Genomic DNA, 22875 nt, shown 5'->3' on the forward strand with positions numbered 1-22875 from the left:
TGAACACGAAGCCTGGGCTCACCCTGCTAAAAAAACAAAAAAACAATAGAAGCCTAATAGAAACCATCACAGAAATTCTAATAGTTTCCATTAAAATACCATTATAAATTAGTTTTTTCCAGTAAAACCATTACAAAATTCCTTTTTGTAGTGTGTTTTGGGCATTTTTTCCAATAGGATTTAACATCCCACCAATAGAATCCATCACATACCAGTAGACACCATGGTTTCCATTAAAACCAATACAATTCCTATTATAACCAATAAAACCATTACATTTTCTATTGTGTTTTGGGCAGGGTTCTGTTGTTTTTTTCAGCAGGTGTATTAAATGCAATTAACAACTCACCAACATTACATATGAAGTATGTGGTCTTTTATTAATTTGCAGGTGTATATTACAGCGTTTTGTTTACTTTATGTAGAGCTTGTGTAAACGGGCCAACCTCAGACAACAGTCTTTTATGTTTCATTAAAAATGTACACAAATAAAACTAATCCGAGATTAAGTAAAAGACACACCTCGGTTAATGAAATTACGTGACTTTAGCAATTTGAAACTCTTCGAACCCCTGTCCCGAAACAAATGATTCACAAAGGTTTTCCAACGCTGCTGTGATTGTGGACCATAGTCCCAATAGGTGGCAGTAATGTCCGATTTTGTAGTTTAAACTCCTCTGTAAAGGAAACGAAGCAGCAGCAGACATTTTTTTACAGTTCAGACAGTGCTAGTTTCCGAAGAAACCCGCATAATTTTAAGAATAGCACGTTTAAAATGGAAACGTGGTAAATGAAGGATATAATATATCTGTCCATGCTGGATATTGATGGTTTCATTACGTAAATCTTTCAGCAGAAGGGAGGCGTCACTGATGGAGAGAGACAAAAAACTGAGCAGAGAGGTTTGTAACTTACATGAAAAAGATTCACTTAATCCCGAATGACTGTGTGTGCTTGTCTTTTCAGTTTTTCCTTTCTTTCCGCTGAACTCCTTAAATTGATCCGTTGATTCCATTCTCACGTTTCAAACCGTTTTCAACTGGCTTTGCTTCAAGATCTGTTTATACCCAGTGCAAACCAGTACAAAACTTGTTCAATAAATAAAAATGAACATAAATGTCCTTAAGATTAAACATTGGCACATGCACAGATTAATTTCGTTGCAGATTGAAACCAGTATTTGCTAAGAAAATATTGTAAGTGCTAGTAGAAGCTTTAAGCATTCCTGTCAGACATAATGACCGAACATGGCTCCAACAACAACAACAACAAAATGTTTCTTGCTTTTTGTACATCCTGTCTGCCAGCAGTTTCTGTTCTTTAAAATAGTTTTTTTTTTTTTTTAATCTTAATAGGAGCGGCAGTCGTTATATAAATTTATTGCCACTGTGATTCTTTGTTTCTTAGGAGATGGAAAAGGATCCAGTGGGTGTGACTGATGGAACAGATTCAGCCTGGAGCATCAGAGATCAGCTTTCTGAACGGAGATCCAGAAACACACAGGACTCAGAGATCAGCCTCAGTTTACTTTGTTACACTGACACTCAAGAGAGTGTGTGTGACAGTCATGAATCTACCGATCAAATCTCCACAGAGTCTTTGGGTTCAGACTGTAACGCTGAAGAAGAGCAGACACCACTTAAGATGTGCTCAGTGAAGCTAGAGGACTGCAGGAACCTAACGGAGATGAAAAGAGAAACCACAGCTGATGAAGAACCAAGCGATGATGAGATCCATGAGAGTCCATACTGGAGAAGCCTTTCCTGTGCCCTCAATGTGGAAAGAGTTTCAATATTAAACTATATCTTAAGAATCACCTGAAAATTCATACTGGAGAGAAACCGTACACATGCACTGAGTGTGGGAGGATTTTCTCACAAAGAGGACACCTTGACACGCACATGATATATCACACCGGAGAGAAGCCTTATACGTGCAATGAGTGTGGAAAGAGTTTCACACGCCAAGGAAGACTTAATATTCACATGAGAACTCACACTGGAGAGAAGCCGTTCACGTGCCCTCAGTGTGAGAAGAGTTTCATTGGTAAACATTACCTTAAGGATCACCTAAAAGTTCACACTGGAGAGAAACCGTACACATGCACTCAGTGTGGGAAGAGTTTTGCGCATAAAGGAATTCTTAATGTGCACATGAGAGTTCACGCCGGAGAGAAACCGTACACCTGCCTTGAGTGTGGAAAGAGTTTCACACGGGCAGAGAGCGTCAAAGATCATCATCTACGAATTCACTCTGGAGAAAAGTCAAGCTGTGATCAGTAAAACACAATTTTGGGTCAGTATCTGATGCAAGAAAGATGGTTTCAGAGTTGCTTTTAAAGTCACTTGCTCTACATATATGCTATGCCTTATACTCAAAAACTATATGTTCCCTTTCAGTCGCATCGGATGTCCGATGAATTGGGATCTCGCCAGAGAGACCAATCCACTTCGAGTGTAACTAAACGAGCCAATGGAAATTGGCATGCGATCATTGCATCCAGCTGCCGCTGATCACAGCGTGAGTATAAGAGGCAGCGGGTGCACCGCATTAAATCATCCTTTCGCTTCGGAGCCGAGCGGCGGGGAATCATTGCTGCTCTCCTATCCTGCGAGTGAGAAGAGCGAGCGAGTGCGGGCGTTACAGCGCAGCAGCGGTGGTCGCGGTCTCACGGGAGAAGAGGTCGATTCCCGTGAAAACAGTCACACTAGGAGTGTGTGGTGGCCAGCTCCCCTGCATGCTTCAGCACTTAATAAAGAGCAAATTTTTCTAAAAGAGCAACACGGGTGATCGCGTCTATTTAAAGATGTCTTATCACCCGTGCGTTTCTGGGTGTGGTCGTTTCCTGGCGCCTCAGGACGGTCACGATCGCTGCCTCACGTGTCTGGGCATTCTGGACATGTGATGGTTCATGTTCTTCTTGTGGGGACATGACCATCTCGGAGTTGCATAATAGACTCCGCTATGTCAAACATGGCGGAGTCCCTCTGCCTCTGCCGCGATCCAGCGTTCGTTCCCGGGGCGGCGCTGTATCCGGTGGAGTCAGAGGTGATCTGAGGGTGACAGTGAGGGCTTCCCCATGAGAAGTTACTCACCCCTCAAGCACTCCGCAGCCGGTGGAGCTGCCGAAAGAGCACGCTGGGCCCTCTGCTGGACAGAGTGCACCGCATGTTTCCTTCGGTGCCCCCTCTGACGACCAGATGTCGATCGCTGCATCGGAGGGCAAGTCCTCTCTCTCCGGGGATGACGACCCGGCTGCGTTGCCCCCTTCGGGTGTGGTAGCGTTGTCCGAGCCAGACCCAGAGATGACGGCTATGCTTTCCCGGGCCGCAGAGAATGTCGGGCTCGTGTGGAATCCTCCACCGCGTCCCGATCCTTCGAGGCTGGACGAGTGGTTTCTCGGCGGGGGTTCTCAGCGCCCCCCTCCGGTGCCATTCTTCCCGGAAATGCATGAGGAGCTCACAAGATCATGGAAGGCACCTTTTACTGCCTGAAACAAATCCTGTGGCTCCTCCCCCTTCACCACCCTCGATGGTGGAGCCGCTTTGGGGTACGTGGGCATCCCCTCTGTGGAGCGGTCTGTGGCCATGCAACTATGTCCAACAGCCGCTACCACTCTGCGGGGTGACCCGTGTCTCCCCTCGCGGGCCTGTAAGTATTTGTCAGGTCTAACTGGCAGTGCTTATAGAGCCTGTGGGGAGGCGGCTTCTGCCCTTCACGCCATGGCGTTACTGCAGGTCCACCAGGCCAAAGCCCTGAAAGACCTGCACGAGGGTGGTCATGACCTGGCGGTTCTACATGAGCTGCGTGCTGCGACGGACTTCACGCTTCGAGCGACGAAGGTGACCGCACAGTGGTCCAGGAGCGCCATCTTTGGCTGTGTCTTGCTGACATGAGGGAGCAGGAGAAGGTACAGTTCCTGAATGCTCCCGTGTCGCAGACCGGCCTTTTCGGCGACGCTGTCGAGAGCTTTGCCCAGCAGTTCTCGGCAGCCCAGAAGCAGACTGAGGTGATCAAACACATCATGCGCCGGAGGAAACCTGCTGCTTCCACTCCGGCTGCAGCCCCTCAGCCTGCTCGTCGCCGTGGGCGCCCCCCTTCGGCTGCCCCCGCTCCCACGCAGCCGCAGCAGCCTTCCACCAGGCAGCGTCGTGGAGCCGGTCGCAGGCAGGACGCCCAGCCCGTCCAGGCCCCCGCCAAACCTGGTGGCAAGCACAAGTGCAAGAGGCCCTGAGACGGGCGACCCAGAGATGGTGGAGACTGCTTGTCGGGAGATGGTGACCGCACCACTCCCTCCCCCGGAGGAGGGCCGGATGGAGAATCTTTTGTTTCGTTTTGTTTTTGTTCCGCCGCTGGCCCAGCAGCCAGCGGTACCCAAAACATCAATAAAAGAGCGATTTCCTCAATCTCTGGGTCTCAAGAGGAGGAGAGTGGTGAACACTGCATCACGGGATCACTTCCCTTCTCCTCTCTCACCAGCAGGCAGCAGTGGGTTGCCCAAGAGCACCCCTCCTGCCCATTCGTGGAACCAGGTAAGGGCGGTAGCACTCGAGTCCCCGCTTCAAGTCGTCACACGCCAGGCTGTCACAAGCCTCAAGCACGGGTTCCTGTGTTTCCTCCCTCACGAGGAGGAATCAGGTGAGTGTTACACTGCACACCCAGACCCCGTCCCCCGCCATCACAGGCCAAGCCGTCACAGGCTCCGGGCCGGGTCCCTGTGTTCCACCTCGCTGCCTCACCGCGGCTATGTCGGTGGCCCCGTTGGTCCCGCTGATACGGTCTCTCGGAGCCTGGCTAGCGCTCCCCAGTCCGTCTCGGTGGCTCCTGCGGACCATCAGACTCGGCTACGCGATTCAGTTCGCCCGGCATCCCCCCAAGTTCAGAGGCATCCGGTTCACTTCAGTCAAGGCTGTCGATGCCCCTGTCTTGCGTGCGGAAATTGCAGTCCTGCTGGCGAAGGACGCGACAGAGCCGGTCCCTCCAGCCGATATGAGGTCGGGTTTTTACAGCCCTTACTTCATTGTGCCCAAGAAAAGCAGTGGGTTATGACCGATCTTGGATCTGCGAGTTTTGAACCGTGCACTTCACAAGATGCCGTTCAAGATGTTGACGCAGAAACGCATTTTTGGGTGTGTCCGTCCCCTAGATTGGTTTGCAGCAATCGACCTGAAAGACGCGTACTTTCATGTCTCGATTCTCCTGCGACACAGGCCATTCCTGCGATTCGCGTTCGAGGGTCGGGCATACCAGTACAAGGTCCTGCCCTTCGGGCTGTCCCTTTCGCCTCGCGTCTTCACCAAAGTCACAGAGGCGGCCCTTGTTCCCCTGAGAGAACGGGGTGTGCGCATCCTCAACTACCTCGACGACTGGCTCATACTTGCACAGTCTCGAGAGCAGTTGTGCGCACACAGGGACCTGGTGCTCAGGCACCTCAGCCAGTTGGGTCTTCGTGTCAACTGGGAAAAGAGCAAACTCGTGCGAACGCAGAGGATCTCTTTTCTCGGCATGGAGTTGGATTTGGTCAACCAGACAGCACGCCTCACCCAGGAACGTGCTCAGTCAGTGCTGAACTGCCTCAAGACTTTATCATGCAGGACGGCGGTCCCACTGAAACTCTTTCAGAGGCTCCTGGGGCATATGGCTGCAGATGCGGCGATAGTTCCGCTCGGTCTGCTCCATATGAGACCGCTTCAGCACTGGCTCCATGGCCGAGTCCCGAGGTGGGCGTGGAAACGCGGTACTCACCGGGTTCAGATTACACCGGCCTGCCGCAAAACCTTCAGCCCGTGGACAGATCCCTCGTTCCTTCGGGCAGGAGTGCCCTTGGAGCAGGTATCCAGGCATGCTGTCGTATTCACAGATGCCTCGGCCACCGGCTGGGGAGCCACATACAACGGGCATGCAGTGTCAGGGGTGTGGACGGGTCCCCAACTGCGTTGGCATATCAATTGCCTCGAGTTGCTGGCAGTACGCCTTGACTTGAGCCACCTCAGAGGGCGCCTTCGGGGCAAGGACGTTCTGGTCCGTATGGACAACACTGAGACCGTTGCGTATATCAACCGGCAAGGCGGTTTACGCTCCCGTCGCATGTCGCAACTCGCCCGCCACCTCCTCCTCTGGAGTCAGAAGCATCTGAGGTCCCTTCGTGCCATCCACATCCCAGGAGTGTTCAATCAGGCGGCCGACGAGCTGTCTCGGCGGCACTCCTGGGAGTGGAGACTCCATCCCAGGCGGTCCAGCTGATTTGGAGTCGGTTCGGAGTTGCTCAGGTAGACCTGTTTGCATCTCCAGAAACCACCCACTGCCAGTGGTTCTACTCCCTGTCCGAGGCAACTCTCGGCACGGACTCACTGGCACACAGCTGGCCCCAGGGCCTGCGCAAATATGCGTTCCCCCCAGTGAGCCTGCTAGCACAGACACTGTGCAAGATTAGGGAGGACGAGGAGCAGGTCTTGTTAGTGGCTCCATATTGGCCCAACAGGACCTGGTTCCCGGAACTCATGCTCTTCGCGACAACCCCTCCCTGGCCAATTCCTCTGAGGAAGGATCTGCTTTCTCAGAGACGGGGCACCTCTGGCACCCGCGTCCAGACTTGTGGAAACTCCATGTGTGGTCCCTGGACGGGACGCAGAGGTTCTAGGTGATCTGCCCCAGGAGGTAGCTCTCACTATCGCTTCAGAACGAGCACCGTCCACAAGACGGGCCTATGCGCTGAAGTGGAACCTGTTCGTCGAATGGTGTTCCTCTCACCGTGAGGACCCCCGGAGATGTTCGATCAGAGCCGTGCTTTCCTTTTTGCAACAAGGGTTGGAGTGTTGGCTGTCCCCCTCCACCCTTAAGGTTTATGTTGCTGCTATTTCCGCTCACCACGACCCCGTAGAGGGGAGGTCGGTGGGGAAGCACGATCTGGTTGTCAGGTTTCTTAGGGGGGCCAGGAGGTTAAACCCTCCTAGGCCTCCCTCCCTACCCTCTTGGGATTTGGCATTGGTGCTAAGAGCCCTACAAACTGCCCCCTTCGAGCCTTTGCAGTCAGTCGAGTTGAAGTTTCTCTCTATGAAAACCCTACTCCTGACTGCGTTGGCCTCGATCAAGAGGGTCGGGGACCTGCAGGCATTTTTGGTCGACGAATCGTGCCTTGAGTTTAGGCCGGCTGACTCCAGTGCAACACTGAGGCCCCGGCCCGGCTATGTGCCCAAGGTTCCTACCACTCGCTTCAGGGACCAGGTAGTGAACCTGCAAGCGCTGCCCCTGGAGGAGGCAGACCCAGCCCTAGCTTTGCTCTGTCCTGTACGCGCACTGCGACAGTATGTGGATAGAACTCAGAGCTTCAGGACCTCAGAACAGCTCTTTGTCTGTTACGGAGGACAGCAGAAGGGGAAGGCTGTCTCCAAGCAGAGGATGGCCCACTGGATAGTGGATGCCATCACCTTGGGTGTGCCCTGCCCGCTCAGGTTGCGTGCTCACTCCACTAGGGGTGTCGCATCGTCCTGGGCGCTGGCTCGTGGTGCCTCGCTAGCAGACATCTGTAGAGCTGCGGGTTGGGCGACTCCTAACACGTTCGCTAGGTTTTATAGCCTACGTGTCGAACCGGTTTCCTCCTGTGTTCTCACCTCAAACGGGTAGTGGCACTGAGAGGCCCGGCTCAGAGTCGGCTTGCGGCATTCTTTCGCCTAATTCTCCAGAGAGTTCCTTAACCAGGCAAACCCTGTCGAGTCCTCCAGCACTCCGGCGTCCGGATGTGGCGGAGCGTCCGGCGCCAGGCCTTTCAGCCAATGAATTCTTGAAATCTGATGTGAGGCTAGTGCCCATATGAGAGACCCTGCCGGGATCCCATATGTGTATTCCACGGTATGCTTATTAGAGCCGTGTTTCCTCTGGCAGACCACGTTCTGCCATCTCTAATGATGCAGCCTGTGCCATCTCAGAGACTTCCATGTGCAATAGGACCCTATGGGGTTACTTCACATGTCTAAATGCCACTTAACCCCCTCGGGGAGGAGGTGACTCCGCAGTGTGCCTCTTCCAAATGGAAGGGCACACTTCCCAGTGTTATCCAAGTCCTACTGTCTGGGTTGTCCAAGGAACAACAGTAGTTGACCTTCTCTGTGTAGAGCCCGGTCCTATCGTCTGCCTTATAGGAAGGATCAGGAGGCCTACACAGGGCACTGGAAGGGGCAGCTCCTGTGGCGTTTTGGTAGGGATCCCAATTCGTCGGTCATCCGACGTGACTCGGAGTGACCGACTGAAAGGGAACGTCTCGGTTACGTATGTAACCCTCGTTCCCTGAAGAAGGGAACGGAGACGTCACGTCCCGTCGCCACAGTCGCTGTACCACCGCTGAGCGGCCGGGTCACCGGCTCGGATCCTCAGTGAAAGCATGAATTAATGTGGTGCACCCGCTGCCTCTTATACTCACGCTGTGATCAGCGGCAGCTGGATGCAATGATCGCATGCCAATGTCCATTGGCTCGTTTAGTTACACTCGAAGTGGATTGGTCTCTCAGGGAATGAGGGTTACATACATAACCAAGACGTTTTTCTTACTGTAAAGTGAGCTCAACAAAAACTCTTTGTGCACAGCACACAGACCCAACTAATTATTAATGAAATTCGTTGTTGTCTAATTTAATAATCATTTTTTATTTGTAATTGCAGCCATAATAATATTTTTTTTGTTTAATCATGACAGATCTGCAGGGCCATGGACTGTAGACTATTTAATTGTATGTATTTAATATGATGCTTATTTAATGTTTACAGATATAAAATGACAAAATTCACACAAGTTAAAGTTTAAACTGCATTTAGAACTGTCCAAAAATTGCAGTCATTGTATCTGTCCCCCACCGACAACGTTGTGAACGTTGAGATCATCATGGACCTTGTAACTCTCCACCGTCTTGAAGAACAAAAGCTCAAAGCAGCGCACGGCTAGTCTGTTGTATGTGGTGATGGCCATGTACTACACTGGAGTGCTGGCTGTTTTCCAGAAAGTCGTCCTTGGGTGCTGAGTCTTGGAGCTGTTGTAGTACGTCACAGTCTGTCTGTGATGAGCTCTGAGGGCAGGGCCGGTATAGTTTCCATGAGCAGTGCTTATTGTGGCTGCTTGGCGTTATCAGTGTCCTTGTGGGATTCTTCAACCACATGATGACTCGGAAGCTGATATGAAGTCCTGCGGTCACTCATACTCTGTCCAGGTGTGTGTGTGTACCGTTCAGGTTGAGTGGATTGGCACACACTACTGAAGGACGATGGAGGGAGAAGCAGATATTGTCCTTTAGTACTCTTGCACCAAGATTGTTTGGGTGAAGGCCATCCAGTTTAAACAGTTGTCTATGGCCCCAGAAAAGATTGAAGTTGTCGTTGAAGTTGACTCCTTTTGTACTGCAGGTTCTTTGTAGCCATGTATTCAGCCCAAGCATCCGTGAAAACATGTTAGTTCCCTGTTCACATCAGAGACGGTTGCTTGAGGAAAGCAGCATGTAGTTGTAGTCCTGCTACTAATGTTTCTGATAATAGAGTCACCCACTATCAGAGTCCTGGGCTCAGCGGTGCTCTGAGCTGAATGCTGCTGTCTGCTCGACCTTGAGCGCCTGTTAGTAGCAATGTTAGCTGCTGGCTGATCTATGTTCAGTCACATTTGGGGATTTCTCACCCACATTCATTAATGCTTCAAATCTGTTCTCAAGATGTATAGGGGGTGGTAGAATACCAGTGTTTGCAAGCTTTGTCATAGCCGTATCTGGGGTAGAGGATACGAGATATTCGTGACAATCTGATGTCTCGAGTGCCTTTGGGTCCCGCTCCCTGTTTGTGCCATCGATTAGTCTGTCGATCAGTTTCAGCTTGTTCCTCTACACTTGGTATAAACTGTTGAGATTCACTAGATTCACAGGACTCACCGGCTGTATGCTGAGGGGGTCCATGATGACGATCTGCTGTGTGTTCCGCCTGTTTTGGAAGTCCAACAAGTAACTTTGTTTCAAGAACCGCAATCCTTTGTAGAAGTCTGTGGCAGTTCATGCAGCAAGTAGATTCCACAAGAGGCATTTTCTTTTTCGTCTGTTTGTCGGCAGCTGTTTTCTCGTCTCTGGAATGTAAGCTCCTGGCAGTGGGAGGCAAAGAGTCTTATTTTTCGTAGTATTATTCCAGTCCCAAAAAGTCTTTAGTTTGGTGTTTGTGACTGTATTGTTTGAGCACTGTGATGATCTGCTGATGTTAAAATCTTAGAAAAATCTGAGAAAAGTACATAAACAGGGAGCAAAGTGCAGAGCAGTAAGCAAGAGCGTCCGAACAGTAGCGAAGCCGGAAGTAACCCAAATATGTTCCCCTCTTTTCACCAGTTTTAATGGCCTTTAATGGCAGATATAGCCTTTAAGAGAAGTTATTTTTAAATTGTTTGTTTGTTTTTTTACACAATTATTATGTCTATAATAATTTTACATTTACATTTATGAATTTAGCAGACACTTTAAGAATTTGATTGCTTTTAGCCATTTATTTTATAAAGTACATTTCTTAATGTTTTAACATGTTTTGATCTGCATGCCTCTTAAAACAGCTGAAGTTTTTAAAACTTCTACAAATCCATATAAAAACAGATAAAAGTGGTCAAACAATAAGTTCAAAGGCTTTGACAGTAAATTAGTTTCACTCTTTAATCTTACTTTACATTTAATAAAATTCCTTGTTTTTTCTTTACAATAACAATCAATTCAAGTGTGTACTTCTGCTCCAATGGCATTGAGAAGAAGGTGAAAGCAGATATGGTATTATTTTAATATGCAAACCTCATCTGTAGCTTGTTACTTGTAAAGCGGTCAATCATTTGGCCTGAAAGAGTTTGATAAACATCTGTGTAATTGTTATGAATATGACAGCATAACCCAGATCGACTCACCCGTTCACACACACTCAGCTCTTATTATACCAGACTGATGACAATAATGACACACACCTCTTTTCTGTTTCTTCATACTAATATCATCCCTCCTTTTCACTTTTTTTTTTGTGTTTTTGTGAAATGTGTCAGGTTTTTCTTCTTCTGTGTCACCTTATGTAAGACATCAGAGGGCTTTATGGAAGCATGTTTGATTAATATTAATATGTGTGATTATTTGTTATTTGGGTGTGAAGGTTCAAAAGGTTAGATATGCCAATATAGATATATCTAGGCCTTAATATGCACCATTTTATACTACAAAATGGTGAAGAATATTACAGAAATATGTGAAACGGTACATACCTCTGTGATTTTTGTACAGTGACTCTAGTGGAGCAGAAATAATGTACTTCACTTTTAAGTAGATATAAAGTCAATATTAACATTAGTAAAAACAAAACAAAACAACAATAATTGTTATAAAAATAAAAATAAAGTTTATAAGTGATATGAAAAAAAACATTTTACCATGTTTAGAAATTGTTATTAATAAAAAGCAGTAATAATAATAATAATAATAATTTTAACAAGAATATAGGCCTTAAAATTGCACATTATTATTATTGTTATTATTATTAAAATTACAGCATTAGCATATATAAGGCTTCAAAATGGCAATAATAATAACGGTCATATATATATATATATATATATATATATATATATATATATATATATATACATATTACAAAATTATTATTGTTTACAATAATCAAATCTAGTATTATTATTATTATTTAAAATGACGTTAGAGTAGTATTCAAATTAATAAGGCATCAGAAATGACAACTACAATAATAATAATGCCTATACTCTTGTTAAACAGATTATTATTATTATTATATTGACATTTCTGCATGCTTAACAACAAAAACAATAATAATAATATGCAATTTTAAGGTTTATATTCTTGTTGATCAAATTTGTAATTGCTTTCAGGCAGCAGAAATGTGTTCATTGTCATGGCGTTTGTATGACTTAATTGCTTTTGTGATTCATATATTTTGATCTGATTCTGATGCTCATGATTCATGATGATTTGTTTTTCTTGGAAAATTTTCAATTCAATAACAGAAGAAAGAGATCCACTTTTCTGGATTGTAAGTGTCATGAATGTTGTTCATCAGCCGTAATGAAGGAGGAGTGTCAACACACACTTAAATAAAAGCCGCGAGCAGGTGCTTCAGTGCCAAACATTCACCAGAACAAACACCAGACGGTCTGTCAGAGCACCTGAACTTCACCGACACACAGGTAACAAATATTGCATTTATGATAACTTTTTGTTAAGAATTCATTATAAACATTACGCTTAATTGATCAACAGCTCGAGTTTATTCAAAATGAATATAGTGAAAATATATATAGCACCATTGTTGCATTAAGGCAAAACAACAGGTGAATATCTTAAATTAAGAATTGCAAAATTTATAATGTGCTAGTTTTCTCATATGCTATGTTGAAGTATATGCAAATAAGGCATTATGTAGTTCAATATGCACTAACTTGCATTTCCAGAAAATGAATCTGAACACTGGACAAAGCCAAGTTCAAATTTTTTGTTTCATTTTGTTGATTGTCAAATGTTTTTATAGAAGGGATTTTGGATATTTATTTTCACTCCGTGACAGAACATTTCTAACTAACTATCAACAGTTAGTTTTAATAATTTTTTTAGGAATAATATGTTGTAAAACCAGGCTTCTATAAAAACCTTCAGAATATATAGATGAGAACAAAACTGTAAATGTTTCAGTGTTTAGGTCATCATAAGTCTTGTCAACATTATTTCTAACATACTTCATATAAAACCGATTAAGCTTAGTTAAACTACAAAACAGGATAATTTAAAACATCATTAAACTTCGATCCATATATTTTTATATATGCATTTATATTTAAATATGCTTGACATTGAGACCTATTTATTGATTATTTAAAAATTAAAGTTATTATATGCTCTTAAAAATAAAGGTTCTTCATTGGCATCATGGATTCGTTGAAGAACCTTTAACATCCATGGAATCTTTCCATTCCATAATGGAAAGTTCCTGGAGGGCCAGAGCCCTGCGGAGTTTAGATGCAACCCTAATTAAACACACCTGATCCAATCAAGTCCTTCAGGCTTATTTGAAAACTACATGGTTTGTGTGTTGGAGCAGGGTTGGAACTAAACTCTGCAGGGCTGCGGCCTCCAGGAACTGAGTTTGACACCCTGTTCTATGACACCACTCTGAAAATTCCTATTTGGAACCTTTATTTTTAAAGTGCCCTATTATGGATTTTTGAAAATTACCTTTCATGCAGTGTGTAACACAGCTCTAAGTGAATGAAAATATCCTGCAAAGTTTTAAATCTGAAAGTGCACCGTCTATTAAGTTATTGTCTGTTGTTGTTGTTGTAAGAAGGAGTCGACTCTGAATAATTGAAACGAGTCGTTTTTAAAACGAATCTTAAACTGTTTCATGTTGACATCAACTTGAAACAGTAGCATATTGCCCGTCCACTTTTGCCACTAGGTGCCGCTTTTGGAGCGTTAAAATAGCTGTTTTCCGGTAATGGCTGTACACAAAGAAGCAATGCTCACAGTCACAAAGACAAAGAGTTTGTCATTAATCGCTATATGAATTTATTATACATGAGATAATCATGAGTTCAAATGATTGGTCAGCAGGCCTTGCCATGACATTTCATTGAGGAAACATAACAGTAGAAGACTTGTTGAAGTATTTGAAAACCAGCAATTTAGATGTTTGAATGCATCTGCTGATTCTTTACTATGACAATGTTCCATATGTTAATAACTTTAAAGTGCTGAATGTGCATTCTAGGAACACTTCCTTCTCTGTCTGGCTTGACTAAAGAAATCGTATGTAGGCACAATTGATATTTGTCTAGAAAATTAAACTTAAACAGCATGTAAGCAGAAGCCTTTTCGGATGAAAAGTTTGTTTAAATCTTGATGAACTTACATTCAATCAAGTACATCCAAACTTTCCTCTGCTAGTGTAGGTGAACCAAGTATTTTATGACTCAAGATCAAATCTAATGTAAACCTGGAATTAAATGCAAAGATGAGGAATTTAAATAAATAATTAAATATATTTATTTTACATTTATATTTGCTCATTTGGCAGACACTTTTATCCAAAGTTACAAACCTTATTTATATTTTATAATTTTTAAATATTTTTTATTCATTCGTTCATTCATTCATTCATTCTATCTTATTTCTTTATTCAATCTTGTTTACTTATTTGTTAACATATTGTTTAATATTAAAGAAGGATGTGAAATTTAAATAAATAATTAAAAGCAGTAAAATTCCTTTTATTTATTTAATATTCATTTGTATTTCATTTGCATTTTATTAGAAGTTCTATTTGTTTTATTATAATTGCATTTATTACATTTTATTTATTCAGATTTTTATTTATTTATTACATTTTTATTATAAGCACACACAAATTATTTTTATTCAAATTTGTATTTGTTTATTAGAATTGTTTAAAATATTAGAATCAAAATAATTATTAAGCTTTTTATATCTATTTTCTGTTGATTGATTGAAAAAGCATTTAACATATTTTGTTTTTTTATTCATTAGAATTGTATTTGTTAATTTTTTATTTATTCACAATTTTTATTTATTGCATTTTATTATATGCATGTGTGTTGTTGCATTTATGTACCGGTATAAAGGTCTAAAACTCATAATTTACATCTCCATCATCCATATGTAGCTCACAATCAACAAGTGCATAATTACCTCTTGTTTGGATAGATGTTGTTAGAAGTTTTAGGTACTTTCCCCCGGTGACCGTCCTGGCTCAGTCAAGTTCGGACCACTTGGTCAATTTCTATTTTGTCTGACCTTTTCTTCTCGTTCCTGTTAGAGGATCGGTCAGGAAATTGCATATCAGATAGGTTGGGACCTAATCCTTCAGTGTGTGTGTGTGTGTGTGTGTGTGTGTTTAGTTTTTGTTCAAAGTTTCATTTATTTGTTAGAATTTATTAAAATATTAGAAATAGAATATATATTTATTAATCTAATTTTATATTTTTTATTGATTGATTGATTGATTGATTGATTGATTGAAAAAGCATTTAACATATTTAGTTTTTTTTCTCTCTATCAATCCTTCAGCCTACTTGTAGAAATGTCTGGAGGGCCCACTGCCAGAGCTCCTGCAGCTGAGACCCCGTCGGCATCAGGTGAGGAGGAAGAGGATGAGGGAGACTAGTGCAGTTCATTTACATAAAAAAGAGTTCACTACTGTTGGGAAAACACTGAGATTTGATGCTTTCAGGGAGATGTAAACGTTTCTCCTCTCATTCACAGACATGCTTCTGACGGTTCATTCCGTCGACCTCCTGGAATCCAAGGATGGGCCGAACCGACGCGAGCATCACACAGGCGCTTACTTCAGCGACAACCTGATCATCCGCAGAGGACAGACCTTCCAGATGTGGATCGAGTTCTCCAGACCCTTCAACCCAAAATCTGACAGTCTGCAGCTGCAGCTGAAGTTAGGTGAGTGAGCTGCGTTCACACAACCTGTTTGACAACAGTCATTATTTTTCCATTTCAACTCACGAGGTGCTCAGAAATGACTCATTTTATCTTTAAAATCTTAATTTGACACATACTAAAGGTCAGACATCTCAGCAAGATAACAAGTACAAGCACCTCTGATAGTATGTTTTTTTTTTGTTGAATAATTGGATTTAGGGATGTGTTGAGCAACATTTCTCTACAGATAGCTGTGAAAACATCTACAATCAGAATTACTGTTAAAATCAGTAGCAGAAGAACCTAAATCAGAAAGAAATCAGCAGAATCAGCACAAAATCAAAATCAAAATCTGGGGTATTAATAGTTAAATAAAACTAAAACAATTAAAAAAATAAATAAATAAATAAAAACTTTGCTGATAAATAAATAGAATAATAAGCTGGAATAAATAAAATGTTTACAATTTTTATTGAACTTATTTTATTTCAGCTACTATAGCCAATGCAACATTTCTCATTTTTGTATACTTCAACTTGCTGCTGTATTAAATAACTAAAACTGAAATATAAATGAATACAAACTATATATGCATATTTTAAAAAAACAAAAATTATAAAATGACTAAAACTTTAACTAAAATAAAAATGAAATATATAAAAACTAATACAAATAAAAACTAATTCAGGATTGCAATATTACTTTTATAATAGAATCAAATTAATATACTATTATAAAAATAAGTATTATAAAAATAGTTTTAAAATCAGAATTAAATTAGAATCAGAAATAAAATCAGTATCAGAGGAGCAACTTGAATTAAAATAATCAGCCCATATCATATGCATTCAGTATTAAAAAAAAAAAAAAAAAAAATCAGAACCACAATCATAATCAGGCAATTAGGTGCATTTAAAATTATTTGATCTTGTTTTAACTGGTGTTTTGTTGGATATCTATGTGGAAGCTCATAAAACATGCATTTTTATTTCGTGCTATGTTTTTCATCTGGATTCATTTGTGATGGATGTGAGTCATGAAGTGCTTGAGTTTGAACCAGGACTAGTGATTATGTGACCTAATCCGTCTAATCCAGCTGCTCCTTGAGTCTCCTTTCTTAATGGATCTCCAGCCGAGTCACTGACAGATGATTCAATTGAAGCTAAATCATTAAGATGTGTTCTTCTGACAGTGGGTTTCCATGTCTTTGTTGTGTTTTTGACACAGAGCCTATCTTCAGCAGTAGCACTGGGATTCACATCTCTGTCCCGTTAGTGGACATCCTGGAAGACGGCCGCTGGGAGATGAAGATCGTGGAGCAGGAAGACAAACGTGTGCGGCTGGCGGTCAACACACTTCCCACCGCCTCCATCGGCTGCTACAAGGTGACGGTGGAGTCTTTCTCACCGAAGGGCAAGCTGCTGTTCCCCTGCAGCCCCAACGATTTATACATGCTCTTCAACCCCTGGTGTGAAGGTACAGAGTCAATGCAGGACAATCACACTCACTTTTCCCTCATTTGCATTAATGAAGTAGCACTACATTCATCTGTCTTTCCTCAGATGATGCCGTGTATCTGGATGACGAATCAGAAAGGAAAGAGTATATCCTGAATAGCATGGGCAGAATTTACTACGGAACCGAGCAGCAAATTGGAACCAGAACATGGAATTTTGCCCAGGTGTGGAAACAGTGATTTTTATTATTATTTTTATTATTATAGTTTGAATTTGCAAATAATAAAAATAATAATTATTATTGTTATGCTATTATTTTATCAGTTTGAACAGATCTGTTATTATCTATAATTGTATTATTGTTGTTGTTGTTGTTGTAATGATTATTATTGTTTTTAAATGTATTTATCGTTATTATTATTATGCATTTTTATAGTTTTGAACAGATTCTATTATTATCTATAATTATATGATGTAATATGATGATGATGATGATGATTAGTAGTAGTAGTAATAGTATCTTCATTATTATTATTATTGTTGTTGTGAATATTGTTTTTATTAATTAAATGTATTATTATTATGCATTTTATCGGTTTGAACAGATTCTATTATTATCTATATTTCTATAATTATTATTATTATTGTTGTTGCTATTATTATTATTATTATTATTATTATTGTTAATTTCATCATCACCATCATCATCATCAATATCATCGTCATCGTCATCATTGCCATGCAATTGTTTTTCATATTTATTATCATCTATAAATCTAATAATTAAGTAATAAGAACAATAATAATAATGGAAATAACAAATAATAATAGTAACAACAATAACAATAAACAAAAACAAATTAACAATAACAATAATATTAATTATTTTTATTATTAATATAATAAAATTATTTCAATTGATCAATTCCATTATTATGATTTTTTGTTTTATTTTGCATTTGTTTTATCAGTTTGAACAGGATATCCTGGAAGCGTGTCTGTTCATTTTGGAGAGAGGTCAGGTTGCTATGACTGAATGGAGAGATCCAGTGATCGTGTCCAGAATGGTATCTGCTCTGGTGAGTCACATTCACATGGATTCATAAGAAATCATGTATATGATTTGAGAAGGTGAATTACAGTAGCCAGCATGTGGTAGTTTTAGGTTCATGCGAACCTTTTGTGTTCATACAGGACACAAAACAACATGTAGACTGTCTTTCTTGTGAGGAACAGAAAAGTGATTAAAGAGCTGAAAAGCACCTGTTTTTGAGAAGTTTTTCTGTTCTTCTGTGACAGGTGAACTCCAACGATGACTACGGTGTTCTGATGGGTAACTGGAAGGACAGCTATGAGGGTGGGACGTCTCCCACCGCCTGGAGCGGCAGCGGTGATATCCTGAGACAGTATTACAGCTCAGGAAGCCTGTCAAATTCGCCCAGTGCTGGGTCTATGCAGGAGTCACCAATACTGGTACGTTTGGATTTCTCTTTTTATCACTCTATTAAAAATAAATTTCTATCATGTTTTTAGGAAGAAAATGTTATCTAAATAACATTCTCTCTCAGTGTTAAGATGTCTTGGTATTCCCACCCGCTGTGTGACCAACTTCAACTCGGCTCACGACACGGACCTTTCCTTGACCACAGACATTTATATTGATGAGAAGCTGGAAATCATCAAAGACAAGACCAGCGATTCTGTCTGGTACGATATTTTATTGTCATTAATGGCATCAGTTTCAGGTTTATGTTATACTTAGTCTCTCTGATCAGCAAAACTTATGCTTGGAAGACTATCAATTCAATGTTGACGATCAATGAACTGACAGTTCTCATATACAGCCATCATTACTGACACTTTACATTAACATGATATCAGGGTTATTATATTTCACTGAAAGTAAAACCATAAAAAATCACTTGAAATACAATAAATGTTAACAAAAATAACATAACTATGCTTTATGTCATAGTTATATCAACATTTCTATTTTTTAGTTTGACTTGAAGTACTAAAATGACAATCTGAAATAAAATTAATCAAAACTTTATAGACATATTAAAAAAAAAACAACAATTAAAAATTACAAAAACACACAAAACTCATTTTAAATATTTATAAAAGCTATAATATTATATTATTGAAATTATAGTTATATTACCATTACTATTACTTCTTTGGGTGCTAATAAATATGTTCATTAAACTAATATTTAACAAACAAAAATAATAATAACCTGGCATTAAAATGGCTAGCTTTAGAACATTAAGCAATAACTTAATTTCTTGAAATTTCTTGGAATATAGAAATGTATCATCAGTTATTATTTAAAGTTATTTTTTTAGTATATTTGCTAAATGTTTATTTAATAATTTCCTGCAAACTGCCCTTATAATATTTAGATGATTGTTTTTTTGTTGTTGTTGTTTTTTTTTTTTTTTTTAAGGTAAAGTGCCTCAATTCACTATTTGTAAGAAGAAAAAACCTTTCAGGTCTTGTTTTAGGCCTATTCAGCTTTATTTTTGCAAATTGCAGACCAACAATAAACGCTTTCAATAAACTTTCTCTGTAGGAACTTCCACGTGTGGAACGAGTCCTGGATGAGCCGTCCGGACCTCCCGGCTGGTTACGGCGGGTGGCAGGTGGTGGACGCGACCCCTCAGGAGCCCAGCCAGGGTTCGTACCGCTGCGGTCCCACTTCTGTCTCCGCTGTCCGCAACGGACAAGTCAACCTGAAATTCGACACTCCGTTTGTCTTTGCCGAAGTGAGTGTTTCATATGAACCTCTTCTCACCCTCATTTGTGTCTGGTGACATTTTGAACTTTGCACTTTATTCAGAACATCTTCTGAAAGGCTGAAATGACTTCACTGTGTGTCTCAGGTGAACAGTGATAAGATCTACTGGCAGAAGAAACCCGATGGAAGCTTCAGTCAGGTTAATGTGGAGAAGAGCTCCATCGGTCAGTGCATCAGTACTAAAGCTGTAGGATCTGATGCTCGTGTGGACATCACACACCTGTACAAATACCCAGAAGGTAAGAAAATACTTTCATCTGGTCCAAAATTGTACTGAAAATCTGAAATTGTATTTAGTCATTTTAGTATTTCAAGTTGAACTAAAATATGAAATTACTAGCTGAAATTATTTTTATTTTTTTATTTTTAGGGCCCGAGCACCTATGGTGTGAGGACCCTCTTGGAATTGCTTTGTTTATTATTTTATTTTATTTCAATTAACATTTATTTCATTTCAAGTCAATAAAAATATTTTATGGTTTTAGTTTTAGTTTTAGTTAAGGATAATATCACTGATGCAAGAAATCCAACTCAAAGTGATTTACAATAATAACAACATTACAACAAGCACAGTACTTCACATAAAAACAGATAATATACCACATAATATATGAACTTAAAATGCACAGAATTCATGACAAAATCTTAAAATTAAAACTAATTCATAAAATACCCTTACAAAATTAACCATGGTTTTTCTCCAGATAAAAAGGGTTACTATAGTTAAACCATAGTAACCACAAATTAAATATGGTTTTGCTTCACTAACCATAGTTAAACCATGGTATTAAAATTGTGAATATATATGGTAATCAATATGCCAAAAAAAACATGGTTACTACACTTTTTTACTATAATAAAACGATGGTTAATTTTCATAAGGGTAGGAAACTGAAAATTAGAAAACATTGGAAGCAGCAATTTATGTTGATAACTTGAGTTGGATCCCTATGTAAGCAGCACACTTTGGAACAATGGGTTTAGAGATAATACTCCAAAAAAGCAGCAGCTCACACTCCTCTTTTCTGTTTAATCATGTCCGTCAGGTTCATGGGAGGAGCGCACTGCCGTGGAAAGGGCCAGTCGCTTCGGCTCCAAACCGACTTTGTATCCGTCCCCCACTGGCAATGACGTGAGCGTTGAGATCGTCATGGACGGGGCAGGGCCTCGTATCGGTGAAGATGCCAAACTCTCCATCGTTCTGAAGAACAAAAGCTCAAGTCAGCGCACGGCCAGTCTGCTGTATGAGGTGATGGTCATGTACTACACCGGCGTGCTGAAAAATACTGTGAAGAAGGACCAGATTCCTCTCACCCTTAAACCGCAAGAGAGTGAGTGGAGTTTTACAGTCCCACCAGAGACGTTTTTCTGGTTATTGTGCCCCAAAATGTCTGAATTAGTTGCTGCATTTCTCAAAAATCACTTGATGATGAGACGTGCTTGTAGTTGGTGTTCAATTTAATTCACAAATTGTACCTTTATACCCTTAAAAGAACATATATGTGCCTTATTTACCTCTAAAAGGTGCAAATTAGTACCTCAGAGTCATAATATGTACCCCCAAGGTACTTCTTTTTTTAGGTGTAAATAAGGAAAACAAGTTAAGATGATAAAATGTTGTGCATCTAAAAGTGGTAATGCTTACTTTTAAATAGAATATTTCTGTATATGAACAACAATTTGATCAACTTTATGGATTATGGATCCCAGTTAATGTTAATGTTGCATCTGTTTTCCTTAAATTTAGTGTTTTTTTTAGAGGGAAAACACATACACACAAAACAAAACAAAGTACTCAAGCTGGTGCACATGTTTGAGGGATTAATTGAATTTGCAGTCCTGTTTGAGATTATGGGCAGTGAGCAAAATGGACTGGAGTACTGTGCAAAATTACCTTGAAATATTTCATTATAATCATTAATGCCATGTTCCTTTTCTCTCCCTTCAGCCAAGACTATTCCTTTGACTCTGCAGTATAAAGAGTACATGAACCATCTGGTGGACCAGGGCGCTCTGATGCTCGCGGTCACCGGACGGGTCAACGAGACCCAACAGATTCTGGCCACACAGTTCAACTTCAGGCTGCGCACACCAGACCTCATCATCACTGTCGTCGGTGATCCTCTAGTCTTTATCTAGGACGTTTAACAAGCACAAAACTTTCTTATATCTTTCTTACTGTCAAATCTGTTGATGTTTAACCTGGTTCAGTGCATCTAAAAGTACCATTTGAATTACAAATGAGGAATGCAAATGAGATTTGAGAATTAAGTGTCCTTCATTTAAAAATCTACATCCTTTGATTGTGTTTTGACTGTTTCAGCCTCAAGGGGACGCTGTGGTGGGTAAAGAGTTGACAGTCAAGATCACGTTCCAGAACCCACTGTCACAAGTGTTGAGGAATGTTTTGTTCCGTATAGAAGGATTGGGAATGCAGAGTGTCAGAAAGATCGCGTATGGGTAAGTCTTTCAGTGTTTAAGAGCATTTTGTGGTGCGACATGCATGCACTTTAAATTTGCTTCATGTGTGTGAGCTGCACTTCAATAAATATGAGTGAAATGAGTGAAAAGCTTCCAGAAAGTCTATAATCTATTTGTGTTTCTCAGTGATGTGGATAAGCATGCGACGGTTACACTAACGGAGAAGTTTGTTCCCACCGTCGCTGGTCCTCAGAAGCTCCTGGCATCGATGGACTGCCGTCTGCTCACTCAAGTGCACGGAGTCGCTGATATTGTGGTCAAACCAAAGTAAAAAGCACTGTCATTGTGAAGCCTGCTAAAGCTCTCAGTTATCTTGAGGATATAAGAATATTTACAAAATGAAATGGTCATTTAGAGTAAAAAAAAATAAATCAATAATCAAGTATGTTGATATGAAACTCATGTAAATCAACAATAAAGATCTTTCATGTTTTATTCATATCCTGTCTGTCTGGGTTTGTTTGTGTGTTGATTTCAAATATCTACAGTATATCTCAGAAATTGATTGTACCATTATTTAGTCTTGTGACATCAGTGTTTAAATGTTCAATCTCTGTTTGTTCTTATTTTTCATCTCTTTTTTAAGTTCTTATTTAACTCTTTTTTTAGCCTTGGGTGTAGGCTTGATTTTGATATAGGTGGGGACATAAGAGCATTTTTGCATTGATAGACTTTTGACCAC

At 41.0% G+C, this 22875-nt stretch overlaps 1 pseudogene; it reads left to right on the forward strand.

Annotated features, from left to right (window-relative positions):
* The first annotated feature begins 1825 nt into the window (after positions 1-1825).
* LOC131532161 (protein-glutamine gamma-glutamyltransferase K-like) lies at positions 1826-22513 on the forward strand (annotated as a pseudogene).
* Positions 22514-22875: the final 362 nt, after the last annotated feature.

The sequence above is a fragment of the Onychostoma macrolepis genome, chromosome 23 (assembly GCF_012432095.1).
Source record: "Onychostoma macrolepis isolate SWU-2019 chromosome 23, ASM1243209v1, whole genome shotgun sequence".
Taxonomy (NCBI): Eukaryota; Metazoa; Chordata; class Actinopteri; order Cypriniformes; family Cyprinidae; genus Onychostoma; species Onychostoma macrolepis.